Below are 15,469 nucleotides of genomic sequence, written 5' to 3'. Positions count from 1 at the left end.
AGTGCTCCCACTTCCCTCTACCTACCACAAACATCAAAGCAAAGTGTCTGATCTCTTCATCCCCCAGAATAAACAACTGACAGGAAACATAACTAGGTCTTCGCTCAGGTATTGTACGAGAAAAGGATTTTGTTAGCTTCACGTGATCTCCCTTCAGTTTTTGAAGTCTCTGTACAAGCGGCAGGTGCCTGCAACAGGGAGGATGTGGGAAAGTCACCTCCATAAAGGTCTGCAGAAGAAATCCGGTTGAGGGACAAGCCTCACCTGAAAACAAGGAGCAGGGAGGGGGCATCACAGATTGATGTTGCTCGGAGGGAAGCAAAAGAACATCTGCTGGTGTCTATGGAGAATCAACTGTAAGGAAACAACATCTAGGGTTGCTAGAGCCCCGTGTGGAGCTGAGGGCTCCAGGTTTGCCTGACTCCCCATAGGTGGCAGGGGGGGTCTTGGATCTGCAGGGAGGGGGGTGACAGCACCTTCCTTCCCTGCTCAGGCTCCCCAAGCAGGTGAGAAGGAATGACCCTCCCATGTCAGCTGCATCTGGGAACAGGCTTTTGAGCTAAGTTTACCATCTTAATTCCCAGCCAGTTTGTGTTTTTCATTTGAGTGATGTACTCTTGGCAGCTGTTGTTAAGGCTTAATGCACTTAATTACGTCACTCTCCATGATGACAGCCACCCCCCCCCCCCGCGATCACCAGGGGGCACCCAAGGCCCTGAAATCTCGATCTCAACCCTAAGGCTACCTCCGCTACCCTGGAGCCATTATGTGACTAGTTGACACTTTATAAAGCCATTGTTGCTAGCAGCCATCCTGCACTGGATTTTGTGGCAGTGAGTCCCACAAGCTAACTGGCATTACATGAAATCCTGCATTCCTTTTGTCTCTGGTAATTCTTCTTCTTTTATTTCTTTGGCGATCATTTGTAGCCGAGTAAGATTGTGTTCCATAAATATGTCTTAACTGTGAGTCCATAAGTAACTGTGGAGACTTATTCTGGATCCACACATCCTTCCACAGTGGGGACATACCGTAGGTTTCCGGGTGGGTGTTGATCTTGGTGAGGGTTTGCCAAGCGTGCCTTCCTCTTAGCACATTTCTCCCTTTCATCCGAGTTTGAGTGTCTTCAAAGCCCATGACACCTTTGGTAAAGGCTGTTCTCCAACTGGAGCGCTTGCAGGCCAGTGTTTCCCAGTTGTCACTGTCTAAACTACATTTTTAAAAATTTGCCTTGAAAGAGTCTTGAGACAGCTGCAGCACAGGAGCAAAACCCCTGTCCCAGCAGGTCCCATTCCAAAGGGGGCAGGCCTGGCCCCAGTGGGCAAGCAATTCTAGGGGTGCTGAATGCCCGTGGAACAGCTGCCAAAAAAGTGTGCCCCAGAAAAGAGGACATGGTCATATGTCTCCCGCTCCCCTGTTCCTCTGGCTCCTTTGTCTGCCCTTCACTTCCAGAAGCTGGAGCAGTTTGATAAAGGGCCTGGAGAAGGGTGAAATCCCCAAAAAGGTTGTTACTTTTTTCTGTATGCCACAACAGCTGTGAGAATATTGCTAGCGAAGAATTGGAAGAAACAAGATTTACCAACTATCGAAGAATGACAGATGAAGATGATGGACTATATGGAACTTGCCGAACTGACTGGGAGACTCCGAGACCAGAGAGATGAGACGGTGGAAGAAGGTTGGAAGAGGTTTAAGGAATGTTTGAAAAAATATGTTAATATTTAAATCTTAGAATAGCTTTGGAAGTGGATATAGGCGGTAGGGTTAGAAGTAGAAGATAGTGTATTTTATAAGTGATAAAATGTGAAGTTTTTTTGTGGTGAAAGTAAGTGTGGGGAAAATAAGATGGTTAGAAATTATGATATATGTAAACTGCTAAAGATGAAGTAAAATGAAAATCAGATAGGTGGGACTTGGTTAAGCTCACTTAACAATGTTTAGAAAAAAAAGAATATGACAAGAATTTGTTTGTATTGTTTGTCTTTTCTGTTTGTGTTTTTTATATGTGCTATAAAATGAATAAAAAATTGGGGGAGGGGAGAGATAAAGGGCCTGGAAGCCAAGCCTGATGAAGAATGGTTGAAGGAGCTGGGCATGTTCAGCCTGGAGAAGAGGAGATTGAGAACAGATATGACAGCCATCTTCAAATATCTCAACGGCTGTCGCATTGAGAATGGGGCAAAACTCCTTTCTCCTGCTCTGGAGGGCTGGACTTGAACCAATAGCTTCAAGTTACAGGAAAAGAGATTCCAACTCAACATCAGGAAGAACTTTCTGACGGTAAGAGCTGTTCAACAGTGAAATGGACCCCCTCAGGAGGTTGTGAACGCTCCTCCCCTGGAGGTTTTTAAGCAGCAGCTGGATGGCCATCAGTCATAAGTACTTGCGTTGAGATTCCTTCTTTCCAGAGGGTTGGACTAGAAGACCCCTGGGATCCTTTCCAACGCTGCCATTATATGAAGGCAAACAGGCGAGGGCAGAGCAGAATCTGAGAAATTGCATCGGCTCCTTCCTTCACGACTGCAGGGTTGGGTCCTTCAAAAAGCAGCCAAATTGGCCCCTTACTAAGGAAATCCTTTAAAATGCAAGCAAACTGTTTCCAGCAAAGCCTCAGAGCGACCCTGGCAAAAGTTGCATTTCCTTGCCAGCTGAGTGGCTGAGATTAAAAACTGCTCTGTCATGGGGATTTTTAGCATTTCGGGCTATTTCTCTTTCTCTGTTACTCTGCCTCCCCCCCCCCTTTTCATTCTAGAGTAGTAGCCATCCCGGTGGGCGTGTTCGTCATAATCTATAGAAGCCAGGCCATCAGCAACATTGAGAGAACAGACAGGAAATCAATGCCGTGAATTTGAATGGCTAAGCTCAGGGGTCCAATGTTCCAGGACCTTTGATTGAATCTGAGATCTTCCTCTCTTTTTTCTTTTTTGCTCCTTTTGCTCTTTTCTTTAACAGCAACAAAATTGCACCTAGTATATCATCCCATCCCATCAGGGACATCCTCATGCCACATTACCTGAAACCACTGCAGGTGCAGATCATGGAAATGAAATTGAAATATACTCTGAGTCGAGTGTGAATTTCATGCTCTTTATTCAGCTCCAAGTAGCAATGAATGAAACTTCCCCCAAAACGTCTAGCTATATATACATTATTTACACAATGGGCTCTGCATGATTGGCTATTTCCGGGCTGCTCCTGCAGGCCAATCAGGTTGCGAAGTCACCTCCTCCAGAAGCCTGATTGGCTGCTCCTGCAGGCCAATCAGGTTGCTGATTCACTTCCACCTGGAGCTGGATTGGGTGGCTCCTGTGGACCAATCACACTGCTGCATTCTGGGATCCTATCGTTCTAGGGTTCAGCTCAGTACATAACAGAAATGCTCTTGGCGTCTCTGAACCAAGCACAGAAAAAAGAATAGGATAGTTGGTTTTCTGGGATAGGTGAGGATGAGACAAGTCCATAGCAAACCCCAGAAGAAAACTGGATCTCTTTGTTCAAAATTTCCTCTGGCCTTTTAGGTCTGCCTGGCAATCCTTTGGCCCAGAGCTTGAGGTTAGGATTCTGATCTGGCTCCTAAATGGTGCATTTTGCTCCCACAAACTCCCAGCCCTGTTGATCATTGTACAGTGGTACCTCGGGTTACAGATGCTTCAGGTTACATACGACTCCGCTAACCCAGAAATAGTACCTCAGGTTAGGAACTTTGCTTCAGGATGAGAACAGAAATCGTGCTCGGGCGGCGCAGCAGCAGCAGGAGGCCCCATTAGCTAAAGTGGTGCTTCAGGTTAAGAACAGTTTCAGGTTAAGAACGGACCTCCAGAACAAATTAAGTACTTAACCCGAGGTACCACTGTACTTACAATGATTAGGAATGTGAAGTTGTTGTATCTCTCGCTTGGCTCATCTGGGTTCTCTTATAAACAGTCAGCTCCTTTGCCTTCTGGCAGAGCACCCACTTTGCATTCATTGGATATTGACGCAGAAGGGATGGAAAGGCCACAAACAGGGAACCATGCTTTATTTATGAGAAAACACGAGATCAAGTTTGCATAATCAACAACAATTTAATTTGTGAGGTTTTCGGCCCAGATCTTTGTGTGATATGTGTGTGTGAGAGAGAGACAGACAGACAGGGAGGGAGGGAGAGAGAAATTGATTTTAAAATATCTTTATTAAGTGGTGTTTGGGTTTCAAATCCAATCTTCTGTTTCTGATATTAAAATGTGTCACATATAACAAAGATCAAATGTACAAATGCCTTACCCGGGTTGTGTGTTTCCCAGGGGGTTCATTTTAGGAGGGGAAGGAAACGCCACCTGCAGCAGTTTTGTTTTCCATAATTTGTCAACCTTTCATTTGCTCATCATTTCCATGGAACCAGTTGCAAAATAAACCAGCCCATGAGACTTCCTATTAAAATGCTATGTAAATCTAAAAGTCAAATATTGAAAATGGATCTGCTAGAAAGAATGGGAAGATGAGGCTAAGGGAACCACATTGACACGTGGTATCTCTTTTTAAATGGAGCACAGCAAACAGACCAGGACAACAATATACATAGAACCATGGGATCATACAATTGAGGAGTTGGAAGGAACCCCAAGGGTCATCTAGTCCAACCCCCTGCAATGTCAAGAACGCTTGACAGATGACCATCCGAGTTCTGCTTACAAACCTCCAAGGAAGGAGAGTCCACCACCTTCCATTCCACTGCCAAACAGGTCTCACTGCTAGAAAGTTCGTCCTGATGTTCAGTTGGAATCTCATATGTTGCAACTGGAATCCATTGGTTCAGGTCCTCCCCTGCAGAAAACCAGCTAGCTCCTTGACAGCCCTTGAGATATTTGCATGACACATTTTTAAATTGCCATAAAACGACAGCAGTGGCAGATACAAAGGAAAATGCATTTACATTTTTTTAAAAAGCATTTTAAAACTGAAAGCTTTCTTTCAAACCTGAACTGATGGAGCCCCCCATATATCTTTTGGATGGGGATTCCAGAGGGGTAGGACAGAGCCATCACCAAGAAGGCCGTAAAAATACATTTTTAAAATAACATATTCCCCCTCACCTCCAGTTACATAATATTGATTTCTAAATATATTTTCTCCCAAAGTTCTCAAAGTTTTCAAACTGTTTTGGAGAACTGCAAATTATGTGCAGTGTGACAACAAAATTCTGGAAACTTTCAAAGTGATAGTTTGTGGTGTTCTTGCCTGTTACTGTATTACTGATTAATCTGATTCCACTTTTCTAGTACCTTGATATCCCAGCACACTTTCATCTCCAAGGGAACAGCAATCTGTGCCTCAAGCCATTGCAGGGAAGGAAAACATCAGTTCCCTGCCAGGGTTGCCACCTTTCTCCTTTCTAGGAGACTTCCAGTGCCTTTTAACAAGTGACAGACAGAAATTTCAGTCACCGCCTCCTCCATGTCAGGATAAGCCACACCAGTTGGATTTCTGCCTGCTCTGTGGCTGCTAAAGCTACAGAAATGGTTCCCACCTGCTGTGGGGACGAAACAGGTGAGGAAACAATGAACTGGGTTTGGCTGGTACGAAACTCATCCTTGAACTGCAGGGAAGGAGAAGGGGGTGGAGGGGGGCAGGTGGGGGCTTTAACGGCTCAGCCTCCCATTTCTCTTTCATAGATTTGTATTATGTCCCATTGATTTGACTCATTGGTAAAGCAGCAAACAAACCGATCAAGGCAGCTTGAGGAACAGACGGCGGCAGGAGTGTAAAGGAAGGTCCATAAATCAGAGCTGCCTCTTCTGGGGCCGCCTGGAGTAGGCCTGGCTCTTGGGGGAAGAGGCCATCCCTTCTCTGCGCCTGGGGATGGGCTGCCCCCTGGCACCAGGGACAGAGTGGGCACTGGGAGGAAAGCAGGAAGGGAAGGCCCAGAGCTCAGGGGCAGAGCAGCTGCCTTGCATGCAGATGGTCCCAGGCTCCGTCCCAGGCCTTCTCAAGGAGGGCTCAGACCTTGGGCGGATCAGGCTTGCTTTCTGCTGCCCTGGAGGGGAGGACCTGAACCCATGGCTTCCAATTACAGGAGAGGAGATTCCGACTAAACCTACGGAAGAACTTTCCGAGGGTAAGAAGTGTTCCCAGTGGACAGGACCCCTCCCTCGTGGACTCTTCTTCCTTGGAGGTTTTTAAAGAGAGACTGGGTGCCTACCTGGGATTCCTGCACTCAGGTCCTGGCCTCCCGCAGCTGATCCAGCTTTCTCTCCGCACCTGCTCTACCTGTCCCTGCGCATCCTCTGCTCTCTGCCCATTGATGAATGTTGCAGGGATGAATTACTTGTGTGTCCCATGCAGGTAGTTCAGTTGCCTCCTGCCGCCAATAAATACACCTGGTAGCGGTTATGCCAGGCGAGATAACGGATTGGGTAGCTTTCCAGGATTGCACAATTCATTTTTATATAGGAGCCTGGTCGTCAGAATGGCAAGAATATTTCACACAGAAGTCCATCATTCACTAAGAAAGGAACGGAGATGGTGGAGTGGGATTTCAAGAAGAGGGTGTTTTATGGGCGCTTCAGGTGAGCGAGATCCACGAAGATGACACTCCCTTTATCTCATAGGAAACCATTCAGGTGGTTATCAATTTACTCTTGCCTTGTAAATAACACAGCTGGCGACAGGGGCAGCGGAACTACAGTTGTGTGGAAGTTTTTTTCACATAAACTTTCAGTAATAAAATAGTAATGGAACTTGGTATATTTGAGAATGATACACCTTTGAATAGGGCTCTCCTGATAGAGAAACTGATTAAAAGGAAGCAGTTCAAGTTATTGCAAATATAAACTTTTGCTAAATTTATTCTCAGTGCTACTGACCAATTGAGGCCCTTGATTTGCTGTGAAAGTTTCTGTAAAGTCTCTGTGGGTCATCTCTAAAAGGTGCTGTTATTTACCACAGCCTTCTGTTTTGTGTGCTGGGTTCTGAGAGGTCTCTGTGGCTACTAGCCCTGATGGCTGTGTCCCCTGCAGGGGTCACATGCCTCCAAATATCAGCCGCTGAGAATCACAAGGGGGAGCGTTGCTGCTTTGCGCTCAGGTGCTGCTGGGAAGCGTCTGGTTGGCCACCGTGAGAACAGGATGCTGGACTCCGAGGGGGCTCCTCGGCCCAATCTACCTTCAGGGCTGATTTTCTTATGCTAGTATCCGTCTGGCTTAAGACGATGTGATGATGCCGGCAGAGCTTGCAGGGCAGCAGCTGAAGAAGGTGCAAAAAGGGTTTTCTGGTGTGTGTGTTTCTTTGTGGCTGATTAGCTGCTCTCCCTGTGCAAAGGTCAGAGGGGGCAGGGTTTCTGTTGAGGCAGGTGATTAGCTGTGGGAGGAGCTTATCAGAGCTTGCAGGGCAGTTTGATCCATCTTTTAGATTTAGAGGAGCTAGTCTCAAACGTTTGTTGGGGGAGACCTAGGTTTTTTTTGGGGGGGGGGGAGTTATTTGTCCTGTCTTCATGCTTTTTATGATGGAGGACTGCTGTAGCCACCCCCAACGACACGTTCTCAAGATGGAGGGTGAGGGAACAGCTGCAGTCGCCTGCGGTTCCTGCGCAATGTTTGCCATCTTGCCAAAGGTTGCAGGCAGCTTTACCTGCAGCAATTGCATGTTGATTGCCCTCTTACAAGACAAAGTCCAGCAACTGGAGGAACGTGTAGCTACGCTCCAAAGAATTAGAGAGCTGGAGCTCTTCTTGGAAGCAAGAGAGCACACTGTCTCCACCAAGGAGGAGACAGGAGACTCCCCTGAGAAGGAGGCTAGTTCACCAACACAGGAGCCAGATATATGGAGAAACGTGACTCAAAGAAGTAGGAGGCCCAGGGTTCGCTCTGATTGTTTAGAAATACACAATCGCTTTGAAGTCCTCTCCGCTAGCATGGAAGACGAAGAGCAGACTCCATTTGAGGATCTCTCCCTCATTACAGTCTATCAGGTATATGAAGACGAGCAGCAAAGTCAGTCCTCAGGGAATGTGCAGGCGACCTTGGAACGGACAGCTCACGGAAGAACCCCGACCAGACCTAAGAGGAGGCGTGTAGTGGTGATAGGGGATTCCCTACTGAGGGGAACAGAAGCAGTGATCTGTGGGCCGGACAAGATGTCTTGGGAAGTGTGCTGTCTCCCCGGGGCTAAGATCAAAGATGTAACTGAACAACTGCAAGGAATCATAAAACCCACTGACAAATACCCCTTCCTCTTGGTTCATGTGGGAACCAATGACACTGCAAGCAATAGCCTCCAGAAGATCAAAAGAGACTACGAGGCTCTGGGCAGGAAATTGAAGCAATTAAATGCACAAATTGTCATCTCATCTGTCCTCCCAGTTGAACGACGTGGCCCAGGGAGAGAGGGAAAAATAGTGGAAGTGAACAGCTGGCTTCGCAAATGGTGTAAACAGGAACGGTTTGGATTCTTAGATCACGGACTGCAGTTTCTTGGAGATGGACTTCTGGCAAGCGATGGGCTGCACCTCACAACGGTTGGGAGGAATGATTTTGCCAAAAATCTCAGAAACCTCATCAGGAGGGCTTTAAACTGACTAATGTGGGGGAGGGAGATAGTGCTCCCGAAGGTAGGAGTCTATCAATTGATGAAGATGATCATCCAAATGTCATAGACCAAATGGAGCAAACAGCACGCAGACCTAGTGGTGGGAGGAAAAAATCCTTAAATAAGAGACACGGGGGAATGATTAATGGACTTCAATGTCTGTACACTAATGTGCAAAGCATGGGAAATAAACAAGATGAGCTTGAGCTCTTGGTACAGCAAACTAAATATGACATAATAGGCATCACTGAAACCTGGTGGGATAAGTCCCACGACTGGAATGTAATAATGGAGGGATACAATCTATTTCAGAGAAACAGACCAGACAAGAAAGGAGGAGGAGTGGCGTTATATGTCAGGGATGGGTATACCTGTGAAGAGATCCAAGATTTAGAACCTCAAAGCCAAAGTGAGAGCATTTGGGTCAAAATTAAGGGAGAGGAGAATAACAGTGACCTCATTGTGGGAGTTTACTATAGATCCCCAAGCCAAACGGAGGACATAGATGATGCCTTCCCCTAACAGATGGCCAAGTATGCAAAAGGAGGGAAATAGTAGTAATGGGGGACTTCAATTACCCGGATATTTGTTGGATGTCAAACTCAGCCAAGAGCATAAGGTCAAACAGATTCCTCACTGGCCTTGCAGACAACTTCATTGTCCAGAAAGTGGGAGAAGCAACAAGAGGAACAGCCATTTTAGATCTGGTCCTAACCAATGTTGATGACCTGGTTAGTGGGGTAGAAGTGGAAGGATCATTAGGCACGAGTGATCATGCTCTTCTGAAGTTTACTATACAGCGGAAAGGAGCAGCCAAGCATACTAGGACTCAATTTCTTGACTTTAAGAAAGCCGACTTCATAAAACTTAGGGAAGTGCTGGGTGAGATCCCATGGACAGTAATACTAAAAGGAAAGGGAGTTCATGATGGCTGGGAGTTTGTTAAGAGGGAGATAGTAAAAGCACAACTTCAGGCAATACCAATGAGACGGAAACATGGAAGGTGGCTAAAGAAGCCAGGGTGGCTATCTAAAGAACTTTTAACTGAGTTAAGATTAAAAAAGGATGTGTACAAAAAATGGAAAAGGGGGGAAACCACCAAAGAGGAATTCAAACAAATAGCCAGCACATGTAGACACAAAGTCAGAAAAGCTAAAGCACAGAATGAACTCAGGCTTGCTAGAGAGGTTAAAAACAACAAAAAAGGCTTTTATGGGTATGTTCGTAGCAAAAGGAAGAACAAAGAAACAGTGGGGTCACTCAGAGGAGAAGATGGTGAAATGCAAACAGGGGACACAGAAAGGGCTGAACTCCTCAATGCCTTCTTTGCCTCAGTCTTCTCTGATAAAGAAAACAATGCCCGACCTGAAGAATTTGGAGCAAATGATTCAGCAGAGGAAACACAGCCCAGAATAACTAAGGAGATAGTACAAGAATACTTGGCTAGTCTAGATGTATTCAAGTCTCCACGGCCAGATGAACTGCATCCATGAGTATTAAAAGAACTGGCAGATGTGATCTCAGAGCCACTGGCAGTCATCTTTGAGAATTCCTGGAGAACAGGCGAAGTCCCGGCAGACTGGAGGAGGGCAAATGTTGTCCCTATTTTCAAAAAGGGGGAAAGAGAGGACCCAAATAATTGCCGCCCAGTCAGTCTGACATCAACACCAGGGAAGATTCTGGAGCAGATCATTAAGCACCTGTGAGCACCTAGAAAGGAATGCTGTGATCACCAATAGTCAGCATGGATTTCTGAAAAATAAGTCATGTCAGACTAACCTGATCTCGTTTTTTGACAGAATTACACGCCTGGTAGATGAAGGGAACGCAGTGGATGTAGTCCACCTTGATTTCAGCAAGGCATTTGACAAGGTGCCCCATGATATTCTTGTAAAGAAGCTGGTAAAATGCGGTCTTGACTATGCTACCACTCAGTGGATTTGTAACTGGCTGACTGACCGAACCCAAAGGGTGCTCATCAATGGTTCCTCTTCATCCTGGAGAAGAGTGACTAGTGGGGTGCCACAGGGTTCTGTCTTGGGCCCGGTCTTATTCAACATCTTTATCAACGACTTGGATGATGGACTCAAGGGCATCCTGATCAAATTTGCAGATGATACCAAACTGGGAGGGGTGGCTAACACCCCAGAGGACAGGATCACACTTCAAAACGACCTTGACAGATTAGAGAACTGGGCCAAAACAAACAAGATGAATTTTAACAGGGAGAAATGTAAAGTATTGCACTTAGGCCAAAAAAATGAGAGGCACAAATACAAGATGGGTGACACCTGGCTTGAGAGCAGTACATGTGAAAAGGATCTAGGAGTCTTGGTTGACCACAAACTTGACATGAGCCAACAGTGTGACGCGGCAGCTAAAAAAGCCAATGCAATTCTGGGCTGCATCAATAGGAGTATAGCATCTAGATCAAGGGAAGTAATAGTGCCACTGTATTCTGCTCTGGTCAGACCTCACCTGGAGTACTGTGTCCAGTTCTGGGCACCACAGTTCAAGAAGGACACTGACAAACTGGAACGTGTCCAGAGGAGGGCAACCAAAATTGTCAAAGGCCTGGAAACGATGCCAGTAAGAGCTGTTCGACAGTGGAATTTGCTGCCAAGGAGTGTGGTGGAGTCTCCTTCTTTGGAGGTCTTTAAGCAGAGGCTTGACAACCATATGTCAGGAGTCCTCTGATGGTGTTTCCTGCTTGGCAGGGGGTTGGACTCGATGGCCCTTGTGGTCTCTTCCAACTCTATGATTCTATGAACTCCTAGGAGCAGATCTCAAATGTCAGACCCTGAGATTTATTTATTTACTTGCATTGATGAATAGTTTTATATGAAACAGTTGAACAAAAAAACATATATAAAGCAATTTAATATATAAAAATATTTTTGAATCAAATAGAATCATTTGATTCAAATAGAATCATTTGATTCAAATAGAATCATTTGATTCAAATAGAATCATTTGATTCAAATAGAATCATTTGATTCAAATAGAATCATTTGATTCACATCTGCCAGTTCTTTTAATACTCATGGATGCAGTTCATCTGGCCCTGGAGACTTGAATACATCTAGACTAGCCAAGTATTCTTGTACTTGGCAACCTTTACAAAACTTTATGGTTGCCATCAATCTTGATTTTAATTAATTTTTATAATGTTTTTATAATGTTGCACTATTTTGGTGTTGTTAGCCGCCCTGAGCCCGGCTCCGGCTGGGGAGGGCGGGATATAAATAAAATTTATTATTTATTATTATTATTATTACTATCTCCTTAGTTATTCTGGGCTGTGTTTCCTCTGCTGAATCATTTGCTCCAAATTCTTCAGGTCGGGCATTGTTTTCTTTATCGGAGAAGACTGAGGCAAAGAAGGCATTGAGGAGTTCAGCCCTTTCTGTGTCCCCTGTAATAAAGATATAGAGATATAAATAGAGATATAGACTGCATAACATTTTGGTCTGTTCCTCTCAAAATCATGATGTGGTGGAATAAGGTGAAAAAGCCATTTCCCCCAGGACACCCAGCATACCCCACAGCCAAGATTTGACCACCAAGATGACTCAGGCCTGCACCCTTTCTGTACCCCTGATCTACAACTGGGCAAATACGGGCAGGAATCTTACACAACACAACACAACACAAAACACAACACAACACAACACAACAACATGGGTTATCCACCACCTCATTGTTTCAATGCATCTCCAGACTTGGTCACCTTGTCCAAAGCTGTGTAAGGATAATAAAATCATAGAATGGTAGAGTTGGAAGGGATCCAAGACGGCCATCCATGTGGTAAGTGGCTTTCTCAGAGCATCTTAAGGAGCGATCACATATGGCCACTTTGCTGCGTCATGAAGTAAACTCAAGGCTGTTTCCACCACATTCCAAGAGGATCCCCAAATCAGTTATGCAAACTGCTTTGTCCCGCTGGAGAGGAGGCCCATCTCACCCCCAAATGTACCCTAACCAGAGGTAAACATTATTTCCTGAATCATCTTCCCATTTTTACTGACACAGACAATTTTTAATGCACAATCAATGCTTGATGCCTTTTTACAGTTAGTTAATGCACTGGTGGCTGTAACCCCAAGCGGGAGAGCCAATTGCCATTAAAACCTTAATGTCTCTTGCAGGCTCTGCTTCGATCTCTGAAAGTTGGTTATGGGGTGGGGGTGGGAAGCAAAGGAGGTATCAAGTGTCCTCTGCTCACTTAATGGTTGCCAAGTCCCCGTAATCCTCTTTAATTTATGACAAGTCCGGCTGAAATACAGCCCCAGCCGGCTGCATCTCCATGATGAACCCAGCACAAAGGGAGACAAACTGTAGATTTCGGGTGGAGGGTTTGAAGTTAACATCTCCCCTATTTGACAAGGAATCCATGCTTGGAATCTGCTATAGGCTGTCAAGGACCTACAATATCCCTTAGGGGAGGGAACTTGTGGCGTGGGGCTCCAGAGGGCATGACCAAGGGATGATGGGAGCTGTAGTCCAGCATAAGAACAGAAGAAGAAGAGCCTCCTGGATCCGGCCAATGGCCCACCCCACGTAGTCCAGCCTTCAGAAAGAAAACTGAACATTTATGAAAGCTGTCATCCAGTTCAGGAGTTCCTTGTTGGTTAAGCGTATGAGGATTAGCTGACAGATCTATTTATCTGTAGATTATTAATTTTTTAATCAATTTGCATCTGGAGAAAAAACTGTATTTCTGAAACAAGAAAAATAATTTATTTGTTTTTGGATGTTATGTGGTAATGTCAAAGAGCACATGCTCTTTGAAGAGGCATCCTCTCCTGCGTGAGAGAAAGAGGACTCAGAACTGGCCATGCCTCTTTGGAGATGACGTTTGCCATTGTCACCACAAGTAGACTCTGAAATGGTATAGAGATAAGCTGATGCCTGTATAATGGTTTGGGTTGTGGTGGTGGTTTCTTGCCTTTTTAGTGGCTTGAGCATTTTACGATCATTCATTTGTTTATTTTATTGTATTGGTTCACTGCTTTTCTTACAAATGTAATTCAAAGTGAGGATTGATGTTTTTAGTGGCTGGAGAAACCCAGCCAGATGGGCGGGGTATAAATTAGAAAATAACAACAACAACAACAACAACAACAACAACAACAACAACAACAATAATTTACATTAAAGAAAATGAAAACACAACAATTCAGATTGAGGGCTAAAAACACAGTTTTAAAAAAGGCAGCACTAAACGTCCCTCTCCGCTAGAAGAGGCTACAATATTCTTCAAATTAAGGGCCTAAACCTCTTACAATTAATAGACTTAAGTTAACCATGTCCCTTACTTTCAATGGGTCTACTCTGAGTAGGCAGCCCAAAGTCCTGGCATGGCTGCACACTCAGAGCCCTGCTTTGCTGTTCCTTCTGTTCCCGGCGGTGCCCACAAAACATGACCACACAGAATCAAATTACAAGAAAGGATATTAGTTGGAAACATTAGGAAGAACTTTCGGACTGTAAGAGCTATTTGACTACCTCAGAAGGTTAAAAACCTCCTTCCTTGGAGGTGACCCCAAGGGCCCCTTCCAGCCCTACAGATCTCTGGTGCTGGAAATGGTGGATTGGGCCCAGTGTCTCTCATTTGAAGTATGCTGCAGGCTTTCCCTACTTTTAAGGGTATTGGAGAAGTCACATGGATGCCGTTAAACCAGAGCTGGAAAGGCCATCAGGCTAACCCACAAAGGGCCGAGCGGTTCTTCTGGCACGAAGAGGCATTTGCAAGAGGCGAGGAGCGAGGCCGCCAAGTGCTCCCCTCGCCACCCGCCTTTCAGCATTGATATTCAAGGCCTTGTTTTGTATTAGGCTGAGATGAGCGCTGGTCAAATAGAATTATGTACTATTTGCTTATGTTTGAAGACAACTTATCATAAAATTAGCCTCTGCGCTCCCTCCTGGGAGAGCCTCTCCTCTGAAACGATTATCCCCCTTTCTAGCTGGCTAAGGATTCCTGGCGGCTGAACCGCTGCCCCCTCTGCCAGGGCTTTTCATTTAGGACCAAGAGCAGGGCTTCCCTCCCAGATTTAAACCAAGGATTTTTGGGGTGCCAAAGGGTAAGTACAACATCTGAAATAACACCAACAGCCTTGAATATTACGCCAGTGATGGAGAGCCATCAACTTTGGCTTCTGACATCTCTGGGTCTGGGATGATGCTGACCAGGCAACCCTATTCCAAATCATCATCATCATCATCATCATCATCATCATACCCCACCCATCTAACTGGGTTGCGTTGAACCACAACCTGACCATTGGTCGGGCTGGTGCGGGGTGCAAGGTGTTAGTTTATAAAACCCTTAACAAATTGGGACCCGTTCACCTGCAAGATGTCTTTGCCCTGTATGAGCCCACTTGTCTGCTTTGATCTGCACTTTTACAGTCACCACATGATATTTATGCTCCATGTTTCTAATAAACCAATCTTTTCACGTGGCAGCACCAACACACTTTGGAACTCCCTGCTTGCTGACAGCAGGAAGGCCCCTTTGCTCTACTCTTTTAGGCACCCACTAAAAACATTCTTCTTTAGGCAAGCCTACCCAATGGGTGTTTTTTAGCTTGTTGATTTTAATTAATTTTTCAATGTTTTAAATAGTTCTTTTTAACTGTTTTTAATGATAATTTCATTGTCTTGTTCTTTTTGAAGTCCAGTTTGAGGGCTGGTGGAATGGAGGGCAGGGCAGTAGACGGTAAGTGAGGGCAGACAGAGGTACAAGTAGGCAGAACTAACAGAAGCTGGAGCACCGCAAGGCTGCAATCCGAGGTGCCCTCACTTGGGAGAACAGCCACGCTGAAAACACCCACATTAAAAAAAGAAAGAAATCCCAGGCAGAGGCATCCACAGGAAGCTGGCAGGAGCACTTTTAAAGCAGAGG

The 15,469-nt window shown here is 45.4% G+C and overlaps 1 long non-coding RNA gene across 1 annotated transcript in view; it reads right to left on the bottom strand.

The window, feature by feature from the left end:
* The window catches only part of LOC309354488, a 204,678-nt gene extending 193,544 nt beyond the window's left edge, over window positions 1-11,134 (bottom strand). The window contains exon 1 of the long non-coding RNA XR_014162329.1: window positions 10,408-11,134. This is a non-coding gene — a long non-coding RNA (uncharacterized lncRNA). The remainder of the gene's footprint in view (window positions 1-10,407) is intronic.
* Between the last annotated feature and the right edge of the window lie 4,335 nt (window positions 11,135-15,469).

The sequence above is a fragment of the Podarcis melisellensis genome (assembly GCF_964234715.1).
Source record: "Podarcis melisellensis genome assembly, chromosome: 13".
Lineage (NCBI taxonomy): Eukaryota > Metazoa > Chordata > Lepidosauria > Squamata > Lacertidae > Podarcis > Podarcis melisellensis.
This window is presented reverse-complemented; position numbering and strand designations above follow the sequence as displayed.